Raw genomic sequence first — 22,305 nt, forward strand, 5'->3', positions numbered from 1 at the left:
TGCTGCTGCAAGTGTATGCTAATTCTTATTGCATTGTGACTTATTTGAGCCGCAGAGAATCAGAAACAGGGAGACCTCCCTTCCACTGATCGCTGTGTACACGTCTGTAGTTGCTGGTGCAGGGCCCAGCCACATCCACGAGTCAGGAACTCAGTCTGGGTTTCCATGTGAGTGGAACCCAGCAGCTGAGCCTCATCTGCTGCCTTTTATGTTATATATTATGAAGATTTTAGTTAGATACAGAAATTAGTCTGGTCTTCAAACCAGGCAAGGGGTACAAATTGAGTAAATTTGTTAAATGTCTAGTTTCATTGTAGGCACTATAATATGAATTAAAATTTAGAGTTTAAAACTTTTGAGAGGGGGTCCAGCATGGACCTAGTGGCTAAAGTCTTTGCCTTGAATGTGCCATGATCCCATATGGGTGCCGGTTCTAATCCTGTTAGCTCTGTCTTCCATTCCCCTGCTTGTGGCCTGGGAAAGCAGTCAAGGACAGCCCAAAGTTTTGGGACATTGCACCCCCATTGGAGACTGGGAGGAGTCTTCTGGCTCCTAGCTTTGGAATATTGGCTCAGTTCCAGCCGTGGAAGCCTGTTGGGAAGTGAATCAATCAATGGAAGATCTTCTCTGTCTCTTCTTCTCTCTGTAAATCTGACTTTGCAATAAAAATAAATAAACCTTAACAAACAAACAACAAAAATAAGAACAACAACACCAAAAAACCTTGAGAGGGACTGGCATGATGGCTCAATGACTAAATGCTCACCTGGAAGTGCCAGGATCCCTTGTGGTTGAGTGTGTCATGGTGGCTCTACTTCCCATACAGCTCCCACTTGTGGTCTGAGAAAGAGGAAGAGGGTGGTTCAAAACTTTGGAAACTTATGCTCCTGTGGTAGACTCAGAAGAAACTTCTGGCTCGCCTCATTGTGACCATTATGGCCACTTGGTTAATGAAGCAGTGGATGAAGATCGTTTTTGCCTCTCTTTCTCTGTAAATCTGATCTGCCTTTCCAAAAAAAAAAAAAAATAAATAAAGGTTTTTAATTAATTTATTCTTTTGTCAAGTCAGAGAGACAGAGGGAAGGAGAGACAGAGGGAAAGATCTTCTGTCTGCTGGTTCACTCCCCAAGTAGTTAAAATGACCAGAGCTGAGCCAATCTGAAGCCAGGAGCCTCTTACAGGTCTCCCACACGGGTGGAGGAACCCAAGGCTTTGGACCATCTTTGACTGCTTTCCCAGGCCACAGGCGGGGAGCTGGATGGGATGTGGAACAGCCAGGACATGAGCCAGTGCTCATATAGAATCCTGGCTTATGCAATTCAAGCACTTTAGCCACTAGGCTATTGCTCTGGGCCCAAATGTAAATAAAACTTTTTTTAAAAGATTATTTATTTTTTATTACAAAGTCAGGTATGCACAGAGAAGGAGAGACAGAGAGGTAGATCTTCTTTCTGGTGATTCACTCCCCAAGTGACCGCAAAGCCTGGTGCCACATGATCCGAAGTCCAGAGCCTCGAGCCTCTTCCAGGTCTCCCACATGGGTGCAAGATCCCAAGGCTTTGGGCCATCCTCAGCTGCTTTCCTAGGCCACAATCAGGGAGTAGGATGGGAAACGGGACTGTCAGGATATGAACATGCACCCATACGGAATCCCGGCTTGTTCAAGCCGACGATTTTAGCCATTAGGCCATTGTGCTGGGTCCAATAAATAGATCTTGACAAGAAAAACAACAAAGAAACTTCAGTAATCATTACCTGATTTTATGTTTGCCTGTAGATATTACAGATGTCACTGTTGTCATTTATTTGTGGAACTCTAAAATCCCAGCTCAGAGTAATTTATGTATTTATCAGATAATGCTTGCCTCTACTTAAATAATAATTTTTACTTTTTTTTAAATTTAGATTGTTGCCAGCAAAGGAGATTTTGAAATGGTCACCAAAGAAAAGAAGTGGTCTAAAGTCGATAGCTGCTTGGGATATCTGCCAGGAAAAGAAACTGGGTCTCTCTTCAAAGTCTCACTGTGAAGGAATTCTCTACCCATATGAGCTGTTCCAGTCTGGTGTCAGTCTTATGGTGAGTTGCTGCATTGTTCTTAGAAGTGGATAAATTGGTCCTGGCGTGGTAGCCTAGTGGCCGAAAGCCCCACCGTGCATGTTCCAGGATCCCATATGGGCACCGGTTTGTATCCTGGATGCTTTACTTCCCATCCAGCTCCCTGTTTGTGGCCTGGGAACGCAGTCAAGAAGAGCCCAAAACTTTGGTATCCTGCACCCACATGGGAGACCAGGAAGGAACTCCTGCTTTCTGGCAGCTCAGCTGCGGCTGTTGTGGCCTTTGAGGAGTGAACCTGCGGATGAAAGATCTTTCTGTGAATCTGCTTTTCCAATAAAAATAAAGCTTATTGGGAGATAATGTGTTAAAATTATGTTTTGTTGGGAAGGCAAGTTTAGAGAGAAAGAGAAAGCTCTTCCATCTGCTGGTTCACTCCCCAAGTGGCCGCAGTGTCCAGAGCCGAGGCAGTCCAAAGCCAGAAGCCAGGAGCTTCTTCTGGGACTCCCACATGAGTGTAGGGTCCCAAGGCTTTGGGCCATCCTTGACTGCTTTCCTGGGCTACAAGCAGGGAGCTGGATGGGAAGCTGGAGCAGCTAGGGTCTGAATGGTGCCCATATGGGATTCTGGAGCATGCCAGTTGAGGATTTAACCGCTAGACTACTGTGCTGGGCCCCACTTCATTTGTTTTTATTGGTAAATAATGTTCCCTTGTATGTATGTTCCTTGTTACTTGTTTACTAGTTGATGAACAGTGGATTGTTCCAGTTTTTGGCTGTTAGGAATAATAATATGCCTGTTTAGGTATAACGCTTCGTGTGGACTATGTGTTCACTTCTCTCAATAGAGTGGAATTGCTAGATGTTGTGTCACATTTATATTTAGGTTTTAAAAACTGTCAGAATGTTTTTCAAAGTGGCTGAACTGTTTTACATTCCCCCCGTTAACGTAGAGGCTTCCAGTTTTTCCATGTCCTGGCAAACACGTGTTGTCTCTTGTTTTGGTTATGGCCATTTTATTAGGTATGTACTCGCATTTCCTTGTAGTTTTCATTTGCATTTTCCTAAAGGCTATGGAGGATGATTTGCATTGTTTTATGTTCATTTTAGCCGTATGTGTATCTTCCTCAGTGAAGTGTTTATTGGGTTGGCTTTGTATACTTGTAAGAGTTTGTTATACTAAGTGCAAGTCCTTAATTAGATATTGATTTGCAGAAACTTTATGCTTGTCTATAATTTATGTTTTCATTTTCTGATATTATCGGCTTGAAGAATGCTTTGCAGATTCCTGTTTTCCTCTGATGGATTTTAGTTTTCGAATCATTTAGGAAGTATTTTCCTTATTGTTGACTATAGTCATTTATTTTTCTCTGTATAGAAGTTCTGTGGTTTTAACTTTAGTTCCAAAGCATTTCCTTTTGAGTTCACTTATTCCCTTATTTTCATTTTATTTGGAAGAGAGGAGAGAAAGCTTCCATGTGGTGGTTCACTCCCAGCCTGGGTAAAGCCAGGAACTCAATCCAGATTTCCTTTGTGGGTGACAGGGATTCAAGTAGTTACATAGTCCTCTGTTGTCTGCCAGGCAGGAAGCTAAGTTAGGAATGGCACTAGGACTTGACCTCAGACACTGCTGTGTGGGGTGTGGGTGTCACAAGTGGAGTTGTAACTATTGGCTTTTACATCGAGGTTCATGGTACTGCTTGCACCGTTTATTTTTGTGTTTGTATAACATAAGAGGTAAATACGCAGGTTAGTTTTTTGGGATGGAGGCCATATGAATACTCAGTTGTGATGAGCACTGTTTAAAACAGTATTGTTTTTCTGTTGATTTAACTAGGCTACGTGTATTGAGAATCAGTTGACCATAAATGCACAGTGTTATTTCTAAAGTGTTTTGTTGTATTGGATAGATATGGTCTTCCCCTACCCCAAATCCTGAGTCAGTCTATGGTTTCATAGATTTTTCTGTGGTTTTGAATACCTCCAGTCAGTTGCATTAAAATATTGCATGGAAAATTCCAGTATTAATTGGTTTGTAAGTTTTTAGTTGGGTGGTGTTCTGATTATTGTGATGAAATCTTGCTTGTGTGGGTCACTGTCCTGTCTGGAATGGGATTTATCCCTTGCCCTGTTCAATATCCATCTTAATTATCGAACTGGCTCTCATGGCATTCCAATGCTGGTAACCAGGTATGCTTTTCTTCTTCTTCTTTTTTTTTTTTGATTTTTATTTTTTTGGGAAAGGTAGAGTAATTAGAGACACAGAGAAATATCTTTTGTTACCAGGTTCACTTCCTAAGTGGCTGCAATTTCTGCAGCTTAACTGATCCAAACCCTGGGTTCCAGAGCCTCTTCCAGGTTTCCCACATGGGTGCACGTCCCAAAGGCTTTCTAAGGCCTCTAACACGGAGCTGGGTGGGAAGTGAAGCAGCTGGGACACAAACTGGTCCCCATATAGGCTCCTGACACGTGCAAAGTGAGGATTTAGCCACTGAGCAATAGCATCAGGCCCCCTAGATATTCTCTTATTTTACAAAAATGATCCCAAAATACAGTAATGATGTTGGTAATTTGGATATGCTCGAGAGAAGTCAGAATGTGTTTTCTCTCACAGGAAAAGTGAAATTACAATAAGATTTTTTTTTTAGATTCATGACTACATTTACCTAAGTTTTATTGTAGTATGTTATTGTGAATATTCTATTTAATAATTTTAATCAAATACTGTACCTAATGTATAAACCAAAGTTTTGTATAAAAATACTTACCTTTCTTCTATTTCAAACATCCTTTGGTGGTCTTGGAATACGTAGTCTGTGTTGTGGTCCTACTGTAATGTGTGTGCAAATCTCAGTAACACAGTACTTTGAGTACTGTAGCTTTAAACTAACTTTGGTATATGGTAATGGGAGTCCTGTTGTTTTTTTCCCCAAGTTTCCCAGCCCTTTATGCTTCCACGTGAATTTTAGAATGATGTTTGAATTTCTACTGAATAATAAAAATTCTGAAATTTTGATAAGGATTTCCTTTTGTCTGCAGATGAAATTGTAGTGGAATTGTCATCTGGTTTCATGAAGTTTTAGGAGGTTTATTGGGAATGTGTTGTTCTTCACTGTGAAACCTGATTTTTCTCAGGAAACTCTTTCTTTGCTGTGTTCTTTTAGGGTGTACATATGCCTATTTTGGATCTTAAGCAAATAGTGGAACCTGACGTTCTTCTGACTGATACCCAGAGTTCCCCAGATGCTGGCCTCAGGATGAATCATTGTCAAAGGGGAGAAGACTCCTAAAATCTCAGGTATCAATGCCCATAAGCCATTTTTCCCCAAGAGTTTTGGTTTCCTTGACTCTTGAAGAACAACTGACTGGTTATGGAAGGCCATTCGTGTAGTGTTTAAAACTTTAAAAGATACTGTCTTTTCTTTGAGATGAGTTCTAGAAGAAATTGTGAATAATCGTTTTAATCTGATTTAGAAGGCTCTATGAATTCTGAAGTGGGTTGAGTGGGAGAACCTGGAAACCCTCCTAGTGGGTCATAACTCTCACCGCTGATCACATGGTCCAGGCCTGGGGTCGGGCAAGCTGGGCTAAGTAGCTCCCACTGTGGCTGATGTGTGGATTGGTTATGGAAATGGTGGACTGGGCAGGGCTGAGCAGGCCTTGGCTCACCAGCAAGAACAGAAATCAGGCTGGAGCACAGGCCATGCCAAGCTGCCAAGCTAGGCTCTTACTTACATCGACTGGTTTGCATGATCCAGGGATGTCACGATACAGAATCTAAGGCAAAAGCCAAGACAGGTGAGGGGCTATGCCAAGCTGGATTAGAGCAACCACAGGCATGTTTAGGGAGCTAAGAGGACACCCAGGCTGTATTGGGGTTCACATTGATATGTGCTGGGTCCAGAGTCGGGGCTGTGTTCTGGTTTGGATATGGCTGCAGTGTCCCTTGGCACAAGTGTGGATTGGGGCAGGCTGCACTGAGCTGGGCTAGACTCTAGTACCAGCTGGTACTCTGCAGGACAAGGTAGAAGTAGGACGAGCTATGTTAGGTCTCTGCCACTCCTGAGCCACGTGTGAGCTATGTCTGAGTGAGAATGAGTCTTGACTGGGCTGAAATATCCGACAGGAAGAACTAGAACAGTTTGAAGAGCAATTAAGAAAGGCCACTGATCCTGCTAGGATAAGAGGTGGACTAAGTAGGGCTGGCCCATGGACCCACCAGTGCGTGTGAGATCTGGCACTGGGAGAGGTTCTGATGGAGGAACCTAGAAAACTCCCTTGTGAGAACCGAGTTCCTGCAGCTGAGGACAAGAACCATGATAGGGAGCAGCCCAGACGAGGCAGTAAAAGGTACCCACTGGCATGCATTAGGCATAGGTTGGGGGCAGACAAGGCTGAACCAGTTCACATCACCCACCTGTGAATCAGAGCACTGGAATAGAGTGTGGGTGGGACCGGGTTCAGTTGCAACACATATCAGTATGTGGGCTGGGCTAGGCTGCAAACTGCACCAACAGGAGTTGGAATTGGGGGTGGGCCAGGCTGGGCCAGGCTATAGCACCAACTGGAAATGTCAACATGAGACAGTCCATGCCAGACTGAGCCATAGCATTCAACAAGGACACATGAGAAACAGGGGTGTACAAAGCTGTTAGGGGGGATGTGGAGTGCTCCTCTGCTGGACCACCACTTGACTGGAGAGCATGAGTTGGGATGGGGGCAGACCAGACCGGGCAGGGTTGCAAGATGTATGGGCCTCATGTGAGCTAGGTCAGGGAAAAGTCAGGCTTTGCGAAAATTTGCACTCCCAAGTATCCTTTTTTATTGTGAGTGTTTTATTTTATGAAACTACAATTGGCAGGAAGGGCCTGGCATTGTGACCTAGCAGGTGCAGAGGTGGCTGTGATGCTGTCAATCCACATGGGTGCCCATTCAACTCCCATAAGTCTACTGTGATCCAGCTCCTTGCTACTGGCTGAGATAGCCTAAGGACTTGGGCCCTTTCTACCCTGTGTGAAACCCAGATGAAGTAATGGGGAGTGAACCAACTCTGCTTCTCCCACTGTTTAACTTTTGAAATAAGCACATCTCCTGGTAATGTCTACAGTGACAGAAACAATTAAACCTGTCAGAGGGGTTGGATTCTGAGAAGCTCTCTGGGTTCAGTGGAGCTAAAAGCACTGGGTGCCAACTGACAGGTGGGTAGACTTGGGAAGGGGAGTTGTTGCTAAGGGGGTTTATCAGGAGGAGCTAGGAGCTTGAGTGGCAACTTGCCAGAGGTAAGAGGGAATTTCAGATAGTGCTGGAGTTCACTTGGAAGATGGATGGAAGAAGATGGATAAAGACATTAGGCTCTTTTTATTTAAGATTTATTTTATTTGTATTGAAAAGTCAGATATACAGAGAGGAGGAGAGACAGGAAGCTCTTCCATCCACTGATTCCCTCCCAAGCAGCCGCAACAGCTGGAGCTGCACTGATCCAAACCCAGCAGGCAGGAGTTTCTTGTGGGTCTCTCACGTGATTACAGAATCCCAAGGCTTTAGGCCATCCTCGACTGCTTTCCCAGTTCAGAAGCAGGGAGCTGGATGGGAAGCAGGGCTGCTGGAATTAGAACCGGCGCGTGTATGGGATCCCAACGTGTACAAGAAGAGGATTTTAGCCGCTAGGCTATGAGTCAGCCCATCATGAGGTTGTTAATTGCATGTACTGGTTACAATTAGATATAAAGATCATTTTATTAATTTAGATTAAATCCTGCAAGCTGGATTTGCAAACTTTGAAAAATGTTGTATATCATTTTGTTAAAAGATTATCTTGGGCCCGGCATGGTAGCCTAGTGACTAAAATCCTCAGCTTGCGCACGCCAGAATCCCTTATGGGCACCAGTTGTGATCCAGGCAGCCCTGCTTCCCATCCAGCTCCCTGTTTATGATCTGAGAAAGCAGTCGAGGGCAGCCCAAAGCTTTGAGACCCTGCACCCATGTGGGAGACTCAGAAGAAGCTCCTGGCTCCTGGTTTTGAATTGGCACCGCTTTGGCCATTGCGGCCACTTGGGAAGTTAATTAACAGACAAAAGATCTTCCTCTCTGCCTCTCCTCCTCTCTGTATTTCTGATTTTCCAATGAAAATGAATAAACTTGTAAAACCAAGAATATGTTGTGCATAATCTCAGTATATAAAATGGAAAATGAAGCACTGAAAATTGCTGTGGGTAATTAAATTGTTCATGCTTAAGTGAGGGGGAAGTCTGTGATCTAGTTTTAGAGCAGGCCTGGTATACTATGTGTTTGCTATAAGTATTGATTGAATGGAAAAATAATCTCTGCAGAATAGAAAATTTATTTTCCTTTTGGTATAGAATGTGCAAATGGGAATCACCAAGACAGAAATGTAAGGCCAGGTAAGAGATAACAAGACATAAAGAACATTGGTCTGGCCACGGTAGCCTAGTGGCTGACGTCCTTGGTTCGCACACATCTGGATCCCATTTGGAAACCAGTGTGCATCCTGGCTGCTCCACCTCCCTTGCAACTCCCTGCTTGTGGCCTGGGAAAGCAGATCAGAATGGTCCAAGGCCTTGGGACCTTGCACATGAATGGGAGACCCAGAAGAGGCTCCTAGCTGCTGGATTCAGATTGACTCAGCTCCTGCCATTGAGGTCATTTGGGGAGTGAACCAGTGCATGGAACATTTCTCTCTCTGTCTCTCCTTCTTTCTTTAAATCTTTGAAATAAAAATAAATCTAAAAAAAGATTTGCAGTACAGAAAGTGTATGAGATCAAATGAGAGCCTGGCTATGGATCTTGAGGACAGTTTACTGGATATACTTGACAGTGGCTTGTGAGAGTAGGTGGTTTAATGCAGTGGTATCATTCACAGGTCAGTGTCATTCTCTTTGTGATTTTGTGAGGGCATTTTTGTTCAGATTGAAAGGTGTTGCCATTCATTGCGTGATGGCCCGCATGCTAGATGGTTAGTCCTCAGGACAGTCCCAACAGTGAAGAATTGTGTTCATCCTAAGAACTTTCAGGTTGGTCAAGGAGATTCCTATTTTAATTTAAATTCAAATTCAGTTTTATGCATATTTACATGTAAAGATAAAATAAATTTTGCAGTGTTTTAACAAAGTGTAATTTTTAGAAATACGGCTGTCAGTTTAACCTAGGAAGTACACATTTAATATTGATAAAATTGTTTGGCATAGTAAGAAATGAACATTTTTGTTTAAATTTTGAGTTTCATGGTGCAATTCCACAGGGTCTGGGATTTCCCTTCCCCCTCCTCAAATTCCTACCCACTGATTGATTTTCCCCATATTATTACATCATTAGCAGTCATAAGTCCATCAGTCTGTTAGTTAAGTGTGTCCCAACATTGCCGGTACAGACAATGTCAGACAGCTCATCATCCCATTGTCTAGAGATGTTCACCAGTTTGATTGGGAGTCCATCTTTGATTTGGACATAGAGATGCATAGTCATTATATCTTCACATCTGAATATGATAGGCTCTGTTCCCGCTGTCACTATACATTCCCTTGAATGAGAAGACATGGAACAAAGTCAACAACAGATGTGAAGTTAAAACAAAAAGTGTACAGCACCATGGAGTCAACAAATGTGCCACTGAATAACCAGCACATGGGTGAAGAAATGAGAAAAGAAAACAAAAGCCTCTTGGGTAAAATGATGCCACTATGTGATCCATGAGCCAGCAATGAATTTGACAAGAGAAAAAGACTGTTTGGGAGTGATGAAAATAATTTAAAAAAACCATCAAAACAGAGAGGATACAGAATATCTGTATGGAAAGCGTTATTGATCGTACGTTTGCATGAAGGCTGCCTTATATGAGAGAGAACATATGGTGGTTGTCCTTTTGGGATTGACTTGTTTCACTGAGCACAATGGTCTCTAGTTGGGACCATCCAGCTCCAACTGGTAGAATTTCATTCTTTTTAATGGCTTAGAATTGGGCTTGAAAAGTTTTTTTTAAATATTAAATCATCTTCATAACTTAGCACATTGCTTATGCAACACTGTATTTGAACCTTCAGTTTTACTCATTTTGGAGTTATTATTTGTCTTATAGTTGAGATTATGCCTAAACATTTACATTTTAAAGTGTGCTATTAAAGTTTTTTTTGCTAAGTCTCCTTTTGTTTAAAATTAACATATTTATGTGTGTGTAGGAAGTTTTAGTGACTATGAATTTCATTTCAATATGAAAAATAGAAATTGTATTCATTGCTTTATCATGAAGAGAGCATTGCGTCTAGAAAGTTGTAAGCGTGATTTGATATTCTGGATTGGTGATATACCTACATGTTATTACTGTTTCTTGAGATGAGAAAAATTGAAAGAGGGTTGTGTCTGAGGAACATATGAAGTTTGTGGTGTACGTGGAATTTTAAATTAGAGTTGTATAGTAGGCATTTGTGGATGCAGATGTGGTATTCCGGAGAGAGTTCTTGAACTTTTATGGTGAGGAAAGGGGGGTCAGGAATCTGGATTCTGGGGTCAGACTGGGCTTGTTGCCTGGTGTGAGGCTCTGTATCTGTGTGATGGTGGACAGCTTTCTGAAACAGCCCTTGCACTCAGTTTTCTCATCCTTAAAGCTTGGGCAATGGTATCTATTCAGTGTGTTAATTTGAGAGTTAAGTACTTTAAAACTTGTAAGATGCCCAAATGGCATTGAAGTTAGCTGTTACTATTTGAACATCATTTATGTCAAATAAATGTGAGTTGAAATAAGGATTGGCCTTTACAAGACAGTATTAGTATAAGAAAATTGAAACTTGGGATTTAATATCAATTTGGGAGTCATCAGTAATATAATAAGTAATCCTAAATAGGATAGGATTGGATGAGATTCTAAAAGTCCCTACATGAAAGCTGTATGCTTTGGTGTGTGCACCATTGCCTTCAGGATCTCTGAGCTGTGAAGTTCAGCAGCAGATCCGGAAGAGGTTGAGGGCTCATGAACAGATATTGCTAAAGGCCTAGGAGTTAGAACACAGTGTCATCCTGGCTCTAGGTCCAACTTTTGGCTCTTAGACACTGGCAGACCTCTTTATTCTGGATTCCCCAATTTTCTGTTTTTTTTTTTTTTTTTATTGTATTGTTGTTGACGATCTTTACATAGTTAATTGCTGTTAAAAAAAAAGGTTCAGGGGGTATAGGGAAGTGGGTAATACTATTATGTCCATATTGTTTCCATCATGTATCTGAGGTAAAGGGGGATATTGAGGGAGAAGCCCCACCCGGTTTACCGCCCACCCCAAGTCCCGGCTGTGGGGTATGCTCTGAGATATTTGCTCAAGTAGTTTTAATAGTTCTCCAGTTATGAATCGCTGCCAGTTTTGCTCGATGAGGTCGTCCACTGATTGATATGGTCCATCATAAAGTCTCCGTTTGCCCCATATTTCACTGCCAACATATAGCTGAGATGAATGATTGATCTGTTCTGTCTTCTGTCCTTTCCTGGTTAGAGTTCTGAGTCCAGCAGTTTGATTGGGGAGATCTCCAAAGAAACCTTGAGGTATTCCCAGACCAGATTCTTGTGTGTTCTAGCAAGCACAGGGCCCGGCACAGTCCATCACCCCGATCAGCTGGTGGTTGCAATTGCTGGGTTGGTTCTGTTTTCAGTCCCGAGTTGCACTGGAACCAATGGGTGTTGCAGTCCAGTCTGGTTCTGCCCAGAACATACTCGGCCCTTACATCAAGCAGTGGGAGCTGCAGCCTAGTCGGGGCGACCCACAATAACCCCCATCAGGCCCACCCCCTACCCTGGTTTGCCAGTATGTGTAGCAGTAGACCAGTCTGTCCCCCATCCCATTTGGCTCTTGTACTTGTCAGTGGGTATTAAAGCTTAGTTCCATCTAACCAACTCAACCATCCAACCCTCATGGATGTTGTTGAGTGCCTCTCTGTCTAGCCACCCCAGCCCCTATCCTAGTTTTCATGCCCTCCCGCAGGACTAGTGACCCAGGAAGGGGGAACCCACTTTTTCCCTCCCAGGTCTCTCTCAGTCCCGGTTTATGCACTCTTCAGGTGGTTCTGAAGCTGGCACTGGGGACTAACTCTGTCAATTCTCTGGTTTTTTTAAAGGTGAGTCAGATTGTCTTTTGACTATTTTATGGTTAAGTTCAAGGAATCCTGTCAAGATGCTTCTGAAGGATGCTTGGAGTTGATGGGTTGGTAATTTTTGAGTGGGGGATCAGCATAAGGACCTTCAGGAATGAGGGTAAAATTGTGTGATTTACTGAAGTAAATTTTAGTATAATTTCATCTTTTCTGAATTGTCAGTATTTGCATTTAGAATCTAGAAAGCTTAAAATTTTAAGAAATACATTCCTTTGGTATCTCTTCAAATTTTGTGCCGTACAATTAATGCTGGTATAGAATTTCCCATTCAAGACAAATAAGGGTGGAGACTGAGTGCGCACAAGCAAGCAAGAGTGCTTCCATCTGCTAGTTTATTCTCCACTGGTCCCCATGTGGGCCAGGCCAAAACCAGGAACCAGGAACTCCATCCTGAGTCACCACACGGGTGGCAGGGACCTAACCCAGCTACTTTCTTTTTTGTTTAATTTCTTATTTTCTTTTTTTGTTATTGTTTACCTATTTGAGGGATGGACACCCATGTGAGCCTCTGATCAGGGTGGGGAGGTTCAGGTTCAGGCATTGAGGAGAGTGGGTAAGACAAATGTTTCCTTTTTTTTTTCTTCTCCTGTGTCCACAGGGGAGGAGGACAAGAGGGTCACTCCTTGTTGTCAAACTACATCAGTACTTGGTGATGGGGGAGATGATCATTCAGTGGGGTAAAGGAGACCCCATTGTGGCAGAGTATTCCAAGGTGTTACTTGAGTGATTTTGGTAGTTCTGAGAAGTTGTTGGTTTCAGTGCACCAGGGTTGAGAAAATCTACAAGATCTACTGGTTGACAAACTCTTCAGTGCATCCATAGACCCAGGAACATGTTGCACAGCTTGGCTAGGAAATTGTCCATTTGTTTTTGTTTTCCCTCTTCTGACCAGGCATTTGAGGTCCTCTGCTAGCTTAGGTAAGCTGTCCATCATGTCCTCTGTATGCATCCTGGCATGGTGTCCACTGCATAGGCATCAGCACCTGAGGAGTCCCAGTCCTGATATATGCATGCCAAGGTCTGACCACACTTCTGTGATGTTCCATGTGGCCAGGGTCTGAGTCCAGCAGTCTAGTCAGGGAGTCTCCCATGAAACCTCGTGTGGGGTGAGCTCAGACTTGATTCTGGTGTGCACCAGCCAGTGTACATGCTGGTGGATGTAGCTGCCTCATCAGCTCAGACCCAGCTCTGTATTTCATGCGTATTAAGGCCCAGCCCAGCCAGCCTGCCACAGACCAGGTCCTCAAGCATAGCAGTGCGTGACATGGTCTAGTTGGGGCAATTCTGAGTAACCTGCACCGGGCCCACCCCACAGCCTCGTTTTTGCATATGGCACCATCTGGTGCAGCCCAGCCCATATCCCATCCACTTTCATGCACACCCATGTGTGCTGTGGCTTAGCTCAGTGCAGTATGGCCCTCATGTGTGCTGATAGGTGCCACCACCTTGTCCAGCCTGGTCCACCCCAGCTCTGGTTCTCTGACAGGTTGTAGTTGCAGCCTGGCCTAGCCAAGCAGTGCCCACAGTTCCCCTACCAGGCATGCTCCAAGCTCCAGATCTTGAAGCACTTGCACCCGGCCTTTTACATGCCAACTGGTGCTGCAGTTTAGCATGCCCGTTCTGGCTCTCATGCACACCAGAGGGTGCAGCAGCCTTGCCCAACCTGGCCCACCCCCAGTCCCAGCTGTCACACTCACCAGTGGAAGCAGTAGCCAACAAGGGAGTCCTTGAAGTTCTCCAACCAGGCCTACTCCCAGCCCCAGGTTTTGCCTGTGCTGCAGCCTAGTCTAAGATGGTCTGTCCCTGGACTTGACATTTGCCATCAGGTGCTACAGCCTGGCTCAACCTGGCCCAGCCCCAGTCTCAGCTCTCCCAGTGGGGTAATGCAGCCTGGCTGAGCCTGGCCCACCCCCAGTCCCAGCTCTGATACTCTCCAGTTGTTCCCTACTAGGCCTGTTCCCAGCCACAGGTCTTGCATGGGCCAATGGATGCTGTGACCACTTTGAGATAGTCTGCTTGCGGTCTTGACATTTTGCAGCAGGTGCAGCAGTCTAGTCTACTTTACTGAGTGGGTGATTCCCAGAAGTACATATTAGCAGAAAGCAGGATCAAAAGTACTATCAAGCCTGGGGACTCTGAAGGAAATGTGGGCATTCCAAGCAACAACTGAAGCTGTGTGCCAGTTGCCTGCCCCCCAGGTCAACATTTTATGTGGACATATTTAATGTTAAATTCCAAACTATTGTGTTTTTTTTTAATGTAATTCCATAAGATTGGGCCTACATATTCCCCACAGAATTCACCCCCAGACCTGGTTGGTGCCATGGTTTAGCATAATGTGACCCATCCCCTTATCCGACACTCACTGTCAGATACTGGGATCTAGCCCTGCCAGACAGGTCCCCAGTCATAGATTTCATGTGCACTGGCGTGTGGTGGTCAGCAGTGTTCCATGGTATCAAGCCTAGCTCAGGTTTCCCATGTGGGCTGGTGCATCAGTCTGACCCTTAAAGATCTTTAGGTCTCTCCCCTCCAAGCTACTGGGTCTAATTACCTTTGCTTACTTGCAAGTACAGTGGCCTTGTCGTTGGAAGTCCCTCAGGATCCATTCCTCATCTGCACGATACTCCCAGGACGGTCCTTCCTACCCCATATCCCTTTGCTCCTTTCTCTAATCAAACCACAAGCCTTGTGCCTAGCCCAGTCTTCAGAAGTCCAGTGGGTGGTGTGGTGGTCCTATATTCTGCCATCCACCAGGGTCCCAAGCTCCTGTCATATGTGCTGGCCTGGTGCCTTAACCCTCTACACACCCAAGATCCAGGCCCATTGCGGTGTCTACGCTTGGTCTGCCAGCTCACCAGAGCAGCATGCTGACCTGGGGCTCTCCTCTCCGCTCTCCTCACCTCACCTAGTACCAGACACATAAGGAAATCCCCAGGTTCTCTCCACCTGCCTAATGGTGAGCTTCCAGTTACCCAAATGCCCACCTGTGTTACGCCACTAACCTTCCCCTAATCCAAGCCTGCAGCCTCGGCCCCCTCACTGCCTTCTGGTGGGCTGGGAGCATGTCAACAGGATGACACTTTCCCCTGGTGTGCCTAAAATGTTTTTAAAGACTTTTAACTTCCGTGTGGTTAATGTATTTCACGTATTTCAAATATGTGGTTTTCAGAACATGATATGGTCCTCCTTTACCTTCTCTCATATATTCTTCCTCCTTTCTTACTTTTCTTTTAATTTTTTTCCATGTACTTTAAGTGGGCAGCTTATATTGCGGAAAGAAACCTCGAAGACCTAAAGAAAGAAAACATTTCTGATAGGCAAAAGTGAGTATCTTAGTGTTAACAGTTAAAATATATTTTATTTTGTTACTTTCTTAACGATGTAATTTTGTCATAAGGATTTGTAACAGATTTTCCAGTGAATCTGGCCTATTTCATTGTGAATTATGTACTAGTTATTTTTCCACTTGAAATACTTAGCTACCGAAATATGACTTGGAAAAAACTTTTGTCACATATTTGTGTAGAAATTTGCTTTTCACTCTTTGATAATGATGTGGTCCTAATTCAGCAGCTTGTGTAGGATCACTAATTTGGAAGCCACACTTTGCCCACCTATGTAATGTTATCAGCTCATTTGTGAAATAACTCCTTTCCAGGGATTCCTCTCTGCACGTGGGACCTGAAGTGGCATTATGTCACGTACTACTCTCCTTCATGCCCCCTTAGAGCCCAGGCTGAAGAGAAACTCACAGTCTTGCAAGAGATGCAGCACAGACATGTAGGGAAAACGTAGGATTTTCAAGCCAGAGTTGCCGGAGTCAGAGGATGGAATGTGAACGGACGAAGCTCTGACACAGTTATGCTTCCAAGTAACAGCATCTTTTGATGACTCTATGAAGAACAATCATATTATCTCAAGTCCTAGTTTTGGTGTATGAAGACTGCAGCCCAAACCAGCAGAACCTGGAGCCAAGTCTGGAACACTTAAGTGCCTCATTGCGAGGAGGCGAACAAGACCAACCCTTGGATGATGAAGCCGTGGGCTGCCAGTGTCTGTGGGTGCTGGGGGAACTGGCCGAGCCCTTCTGGCTCTGAAGTGGCAGGCAAGATGGTTTGGGTATGGGGAGGCTGGCAAGCTGGCTCTGGAAAGGATGGTGATAGGGCTGTGGGCACAGGAGGCATAGGCAGAGCCAACCTGGCTATGGAAGGCCTGCAAACTGGAGGCTCCAGCCCAGTCAACATGGCCCGGGAGCAGCCAGCTGCCAGGTGGTGGCTGTGGGCACTGGCTGAGCCTGCCTGGCACTGATAGTTGGCAGGCAAGCTGGGGACTCAGGAGGTGCTACCAAAGCCAGCCTAGCCCTGAACAGTGGGTATGGTGGCAGGGCAAGCAGGCTAGATGAGCTGGGGAGCCTGTGCTTGCTAGCCTGGTCCTGTGGACAAGGGTTATTGTGCTGTGAGCAAAGGGGGCACCAACTGAACTGACTTGTCCCCAGAGTGGGAAAGGTGCTGCGGAATGGATGTGCAAGGTATGCCGTGGACTTGGTACTGGAGGAGCAGGCCAGTGAATTGCCTGCTGGGGCTGCTGGGTCACTGGGCTAGCCCACCTGATCCTGGAGCAGCTGGCAGGATGGCAGGGTGGAGAGGTAGGAGTGCAGAGGTAGGGGGCCCGGGAGAGTCGGGCTGGCCATGAAATGGATGATGACAGTGCTGTGGGTGCAGGGATACCAGTGGAACCAGCTTGGCAATGAAGCAGGTAATGGGTGGACTTGGGACACAGGGTGATCTGACCTATTAGGCTTGACCTTGGAGCAGTCAGCAGATGGCTTGTGGGCTGGGCTCTCTCGTTGAGCAACCCCTGGCCCTGGAGCGTACTGCATGCATGCTTAACATGCTTATGGCACTAGGTGAACTTCCTGCAAGTCACTGGAGCAGTGGGTGGGAGAGTGGCATGGGTGAGCTAGAGTCATGGTGGGAAACAGCTGAGCCTGCCTGGCCCTGTAGCAGCTTACAGGCAAGCTGGGAAAGAGAGGGGTGTTCTGTGGGGTGGATGGAGGGAAGCAGGTGCACCGGCCAATGTGGAATGATCCTCAAGCAGCTGGGGGTGGTAGTGGGGCAGGTGGACATTAGGAGCTTGGCAAGCATTGGCAGAGCCCACCTGTTCTTGGAGCAGCTCATGGTACAACTGCGTGGGTAGGCTAAAGGCATAGGGATTTCCAGTCCAGTTGTCTGTGCTTGGCTGCCTAGAATATTAGAAGCATGGTAGTCCTTGGGGGAGTGAGCCTGGTCCTGAAGTGCCAGGAGGAATGACAGAGCATGCCAGCCGGTGTCCAGAGTCTCTGACAAAATGGGCCAGGTGCTAGAGCAGCAGGTGGCAGTGCTGCCTGCTGAGGGAGCATGGTCACTGGGTGATCCCATCCTGCCCTGAGGCAACAGATGGGCAGTGGGGCTGGCAGGCTAGGGTTCACGCCTAGTGAAGGGCAGCAGGACCTGGCCCTGAAGCAGCAAATGGAACAGTATGCAAACCTGCTTTGTGTGGACAGGATTCAGTGGAGCTAGCCTTGAGGTGTTGCAATGAACAGGTGGGCTGGGGATGTGATGGATGCTGCCCTAGCCGGCGTGACTCTGCAGCAACAAGTGGGGTGGCAGGGTGGGCATGGTGGCAGGGTGGGTATGCTGGATGTGGCTGTGTGCTAGCCAGCTGGTGTGGCCCTGGAGTGGATGACAGGTATCTGTAGGCAAGGGGTGGGGTGGGGATGGTTGCTGATAGAAAAGCATGCCTTACCCAAGAACAGCAGGGGCCAGCGGCTTGAGGTGCATGAGGTGTTGGCCAAGTTCGGGTGACAATAGATGGGCTGGTAGGCAGGCTGGGAACATGGGAGGTCACATATGAACCATTTTTTTTTATTTGCTGAAACAGGTAAGTGTGGCAGTGAGGTGGGCATGCTCTGGGCCGGGGGATTCAGATCCTAGAGACTGGTGCTACAGATTGCTGTCATATGGGTCCAGTCCTAGATCAGTGGGCAGCCAAACAGCCTGCTGAGGGAGCAGGTGGGTGGCTGACTCTATTGTGTACCTGAAACGGTTGATGGGGAAGTGGTGCAGGTGGGCTAGAGTCCAGGTGGCAGGCTGGGACCTGGAGGGGTGTCAGCCAGCTGGCCTAGCTCCAGAGTGGACTGTGGGCAGGCTTGGGATACCGGAGGGTGGGTAGAACCTTCTGAGCCTGCCTTGTCCTGGAGCACACTGCAGTGCAACCAGGCAGGCAGGATCTAGGAATATTAGACACGCCAGCTGTCAGGAGCCCAGATCCTCTTTAGGGTCTCCCATGTGGTTGCAGGGTCCCAAGGCCTTGGACCATCCTCAACTGCTTTCCCAGGCCACAAACAGGGAGGTGGATGGGAAGCTGGGCCGTTGGGATTAGAACCAGTGCCCATATGAGATCCTGATGCATTCCTGTGAGGACTTTAGCGGAGAGGCCACTGTGCCGAGACCCTGAAATAATTTTTTATTTTGGAAGAAGTTGTCTAGAAGGTGTGTTTTACAAACATTTAGCATGAAACTATAATTATAAACTGCACATTTCTAAAATTTTATTTTAGCAGTTAGTGCATGTTTGTGATTGAAATGTCAAAAAAAAAAACCCTAAACTAAGTAAGTGACAAATTTTATTTTGAAATGTGCTATTTAAATCTTAATTTTCCAGATTCTGGGATCTCTTTCTAAAGTGTGTTCAATATGTTACATATGAACATTCTGAAGCTTAATAGAGAAAATTATGTAAATGAATTCTGAATTTCTGAATTACAAAATTATATTTGAGAAGAGAAGTACATACAGACAGAAATTGCAGACAGAAATTGCATCCACTGGTTTACTCTTCAGATTTCTTTCAATAGCAGGGATTAGACTGAACTGGAGCCAGAAGCTGGACTAAGTCCAAGTGTCCCAGAGGGGAGACTGGAACCCTGCTTATTGAGCCATCACCGTTGGAGAGCTGGAGTCAGGAGTCAGTAGCTGGGAATTGACCCCGGCTTATGGATTGCAGTCATTTATTGGTAAGTCAGATATACAGAGAGGAGGAGAGACAGAGAGGAGGATCTAGGGTCTGCTGATTTACTCCCCAGAAACTGCAATGGACGGAGGTGTGCTGATGGGTTGCAGGATCTAGGAGCTCCTTCCAGGTCTCCCATGCGGGTGCATGGTCCCAAGGCCTTTGGCCATCCTCCACTGCTTCCCCAGACCACAAGCAGGGAACTGGATGGGAAATGGGGAGATTAGAACCAGTGCCCATATGGGATCCTGGCGCATTAAAGGCGAGGACTTTAGATACTATGCTACTGTGCTATGCCCTGGGGCTACTATTTTTTCTTGCCAACCTCTTTTTTTTCCCCACCCGGACCTACTAGTTTTTAAAAAGATTGATTTACTTTTATTTGAAAGGCAGATTTACCAGAGAGAAGGAGATAAAGAGAGAGGTCTTCCATCTGCTGGTTCACTTCCCCAATGTTCACAGTGGCCAGAGCTGAGTTGATCTGAATCTGGCTGCCAGGAGTAATTTCTGAGTCTCCTATGTGTGTGCAGGGACCCAAGGACTTGGGCCATCAGATGCTATTTTGCAAGTGTTGAACTTTTTTGTATCTTTACACCTAAAGTGAGTCTCTTGTGCCCAGAATATAATTGGATTATGTGTGTGCCTTTACATATTCTTCCCGTTATTTGTTTTGTTTCTATTTAGAACAGTTGCCATTAAGGGAAGACTTATGTGCATATTTTCTAAGTATTTGTTATTTTATGTTTTTTTAATATACATTTTATTATTGTTATCATTTTATGGTATAACTCCATATTCCATTATCCCCTCCCCATTTCCCTCCCCTCACACCTAGTTCCTCTGTATCATTACTAAAGTATAGTTCTTCATACACAGTCATATATCCATCATTGCGGGCATGAGCAATGGCAGAGAGTCCAGCATCCTACTGTCAAGATATAGTAAACAGTTTCATTGTAAGTCCATCTTTGTCTGGAAGCAGAATGCATACTACACTGCATCCTCACATCTGGATGTTAGTCTCCATTTCACAGCTACTGTACATCCCCTTAAATGAAAAGTCATGATACAAAATCAACAACAGAAAGAAAAGTAAAAATTCACAATGCCATGAAGTTAAATGACATGTTACTAGATATGACAGTCTCCATTTCACAACTACTGTACATCCCCTTAAATGAAGTCATGATACAAAATCAACAGTAGAAAGAATAATAGAAATTTACAGTGCTTTGAAGTTCAATGACATGTTACTTGATATGACAGTCTCTCCTTGTTCTTTCATGTTTAAAGGCACTTTTCTCTCATTTCTTCCATTCTTCACTGTGTTTCATTTTTTTGAATTGTTAAAAAGACTTATTAATTTTTATTACGAAGTCAGATATACAGAGAGGAGGAGAGATAGGAAGATCTTCTGTCTGATGATTCATTCCCCAAGTGAGTGCAACGGCTGGCACTGTGCTGATACGGAGCCAGGAGCCAGGAACTTCCTCCAGGTCTCCCACACTGGTGCAGGATCCCAAAGCATTGGGCCATGCTCAACTGCTTTCCCAGGCCACAAGCAGGGAGCTGGATGGAAAGTGGAGCTGCCGGGATCAGAACTGGCACCCATATGGGATCCCGGGGTGTTCAAGGCGAGGACTTTAGCCGCTAGGCCATGGTGCCGGGCCCCATTTTTTTTTTTTTTAAGTTTGAGCTATGTTTTGTTCCTTACTCATTTCTTTGTGTGTACTTGATTGATTAGTTTGAGATGAAAGACAGCAGAGGAGGGAGAGAGAGATAGATTGGAGAGATAAATGGACCCCATCTAATCATTTGGTCCAAATTGCCTGCAGTGGCCAGGGCTGGAACACCAGCCTTGTCTTCCTACATAGTCATGATGCTGGTGCCACAAGCAGAGGCTCAGCCTGCTATGCAATCACAAGTGCATCTTACTTCTATTTAAGTGTATCTTACAGTTTCAAGTTTGTAACATTTGCATGTTGAATTTCTGTTTCGATCTACAATCCCTTTATAAAAGAAGAATTACTTGTGTTTTCATTCATTTTAAGCTTGCATTTCTTGAGACTCACTGTGTCCATACACTGTAGTTCTTATTTTCTGTTTTGCTTCCTTTGGTTGTTTTATGGTCATTGTGACAATATACTGAGATTGATAGAAATCAACTGCAATATTCTAATAGTTGTTCAAATTAGGAAAGCAATCTCTGTGCATCCCTGCGAGTCTGGCTAGCTTGTAAAAATTTCATAACTATAGTAGGTGGAAAGAATTTTGTTTGGCTCCTGTCTGGATTTCTCTGTAGGCTCTGGGAATTCTCTCTCTCTCCATTTGAGAACCCAGTTGCGACTTTTAAGAAGTGAAAACCACAGAAAGGCTATGTCGAGATCTTCTGGCAGGCAGCCCCACTTTGCATATCTGCAAGGGATTAAGGATCTAGACACTGATGTCCTTGGAAATTAAAAAGTACTTCTTACTCTAACAGCAGTAAGTCTAACAACCAATGACATTAGGGTATCTTACAATTATTTTATCTTATTAGATACTTCCTATGATAATGCTAGTTAATGTTTATAGAACTGACAAATTTGCTGAATTGGTTCTTGGGTATTTTATTCATTTCAATACTATTTCAAATTTTTCTTAATTTCATTTTCCGAATATTCATGGCTATTGTCTAGAGATGCAGTTGAATTTTGAATATTGATTTGGTAATCAGAAATTTACTAAAGTTTATGAAATAGGATTCCTGTACGTTTCCAATTCTCATGTTAATGAGAGTTAATACAAAAACATCAGATTGACATGATTCATGGACACAGATTTGAGAATATGGTGATCCTGGGGCTGGATCCATGGCACAGTAGACTAAGTCTCCAGCTAGAGTGCCAAGATAGCCTGAGGGTTCTGGTTTGTGTCCCAGCTCCTCCACTTCCCATCCAGGTCCCTGCCTGTGACCTGGGAATGTTCAAATCCTTGAGCTCCTGTACCTACTTAGGAGATCCAAAAGAAATTCCTGGCTCCTGGCTTTGGATTGCCGGGCTCCTCTCATTTTAA

General features: G+C 44.9%; 1 protein-coding gene and 1 long non-coding RNA gene across 3 annotated transcripts in view; both read left to right on the forward strand.

Annotated features, from left to right (window-relative positions):
• Nucleotides 1–16,189, forward strand: part of LOC131482781 (uncharacterized) — a 62,386-nt gene extending 46,197 nt beyond the window's left edge. For both annotated transcript variants that reach the window (XR_009247273.1, XR_009247274.1), the window contains 3 exons: nucleotides 1,906–2,077; nucleotides 15,457–15,524; nucleotides 15,860–16,189. This is a non-coding gene — a long non-coding RNA (uncharacterized LOC131482781). The remainder of the gene's footprint in view (nucleotides 1–1,905; nucleotides 2,078–15,456; nucleotides 15,525–15,859) is intronic.
• The window catches only part of LOC131482770 (cTAGE family member 9-like), a 565,689-nt gene that overhangs the window by 412,561 nt on the left and 130,823 nt on the right, over nucleotides 1–22,305 (forward strand). The gene's annotated exons all lie outside the window — the stretch shown is intronic.

The sequence above is a fragment of the Ochotona princeps genome, chromosome 20 (assembly GCF_030435755.1).
Source record: "Ochotona princeps isolate mOchPri1 chromosome 20, mOchPri1.hap1, whole genome shotgun sequence".
Taxonomy (NCBI): Eukaryota; Metazoa; Chordata; class Mammalia; order Lagomorpha; family Ochotonidae; genus Ochotona; species Ochotona princeps.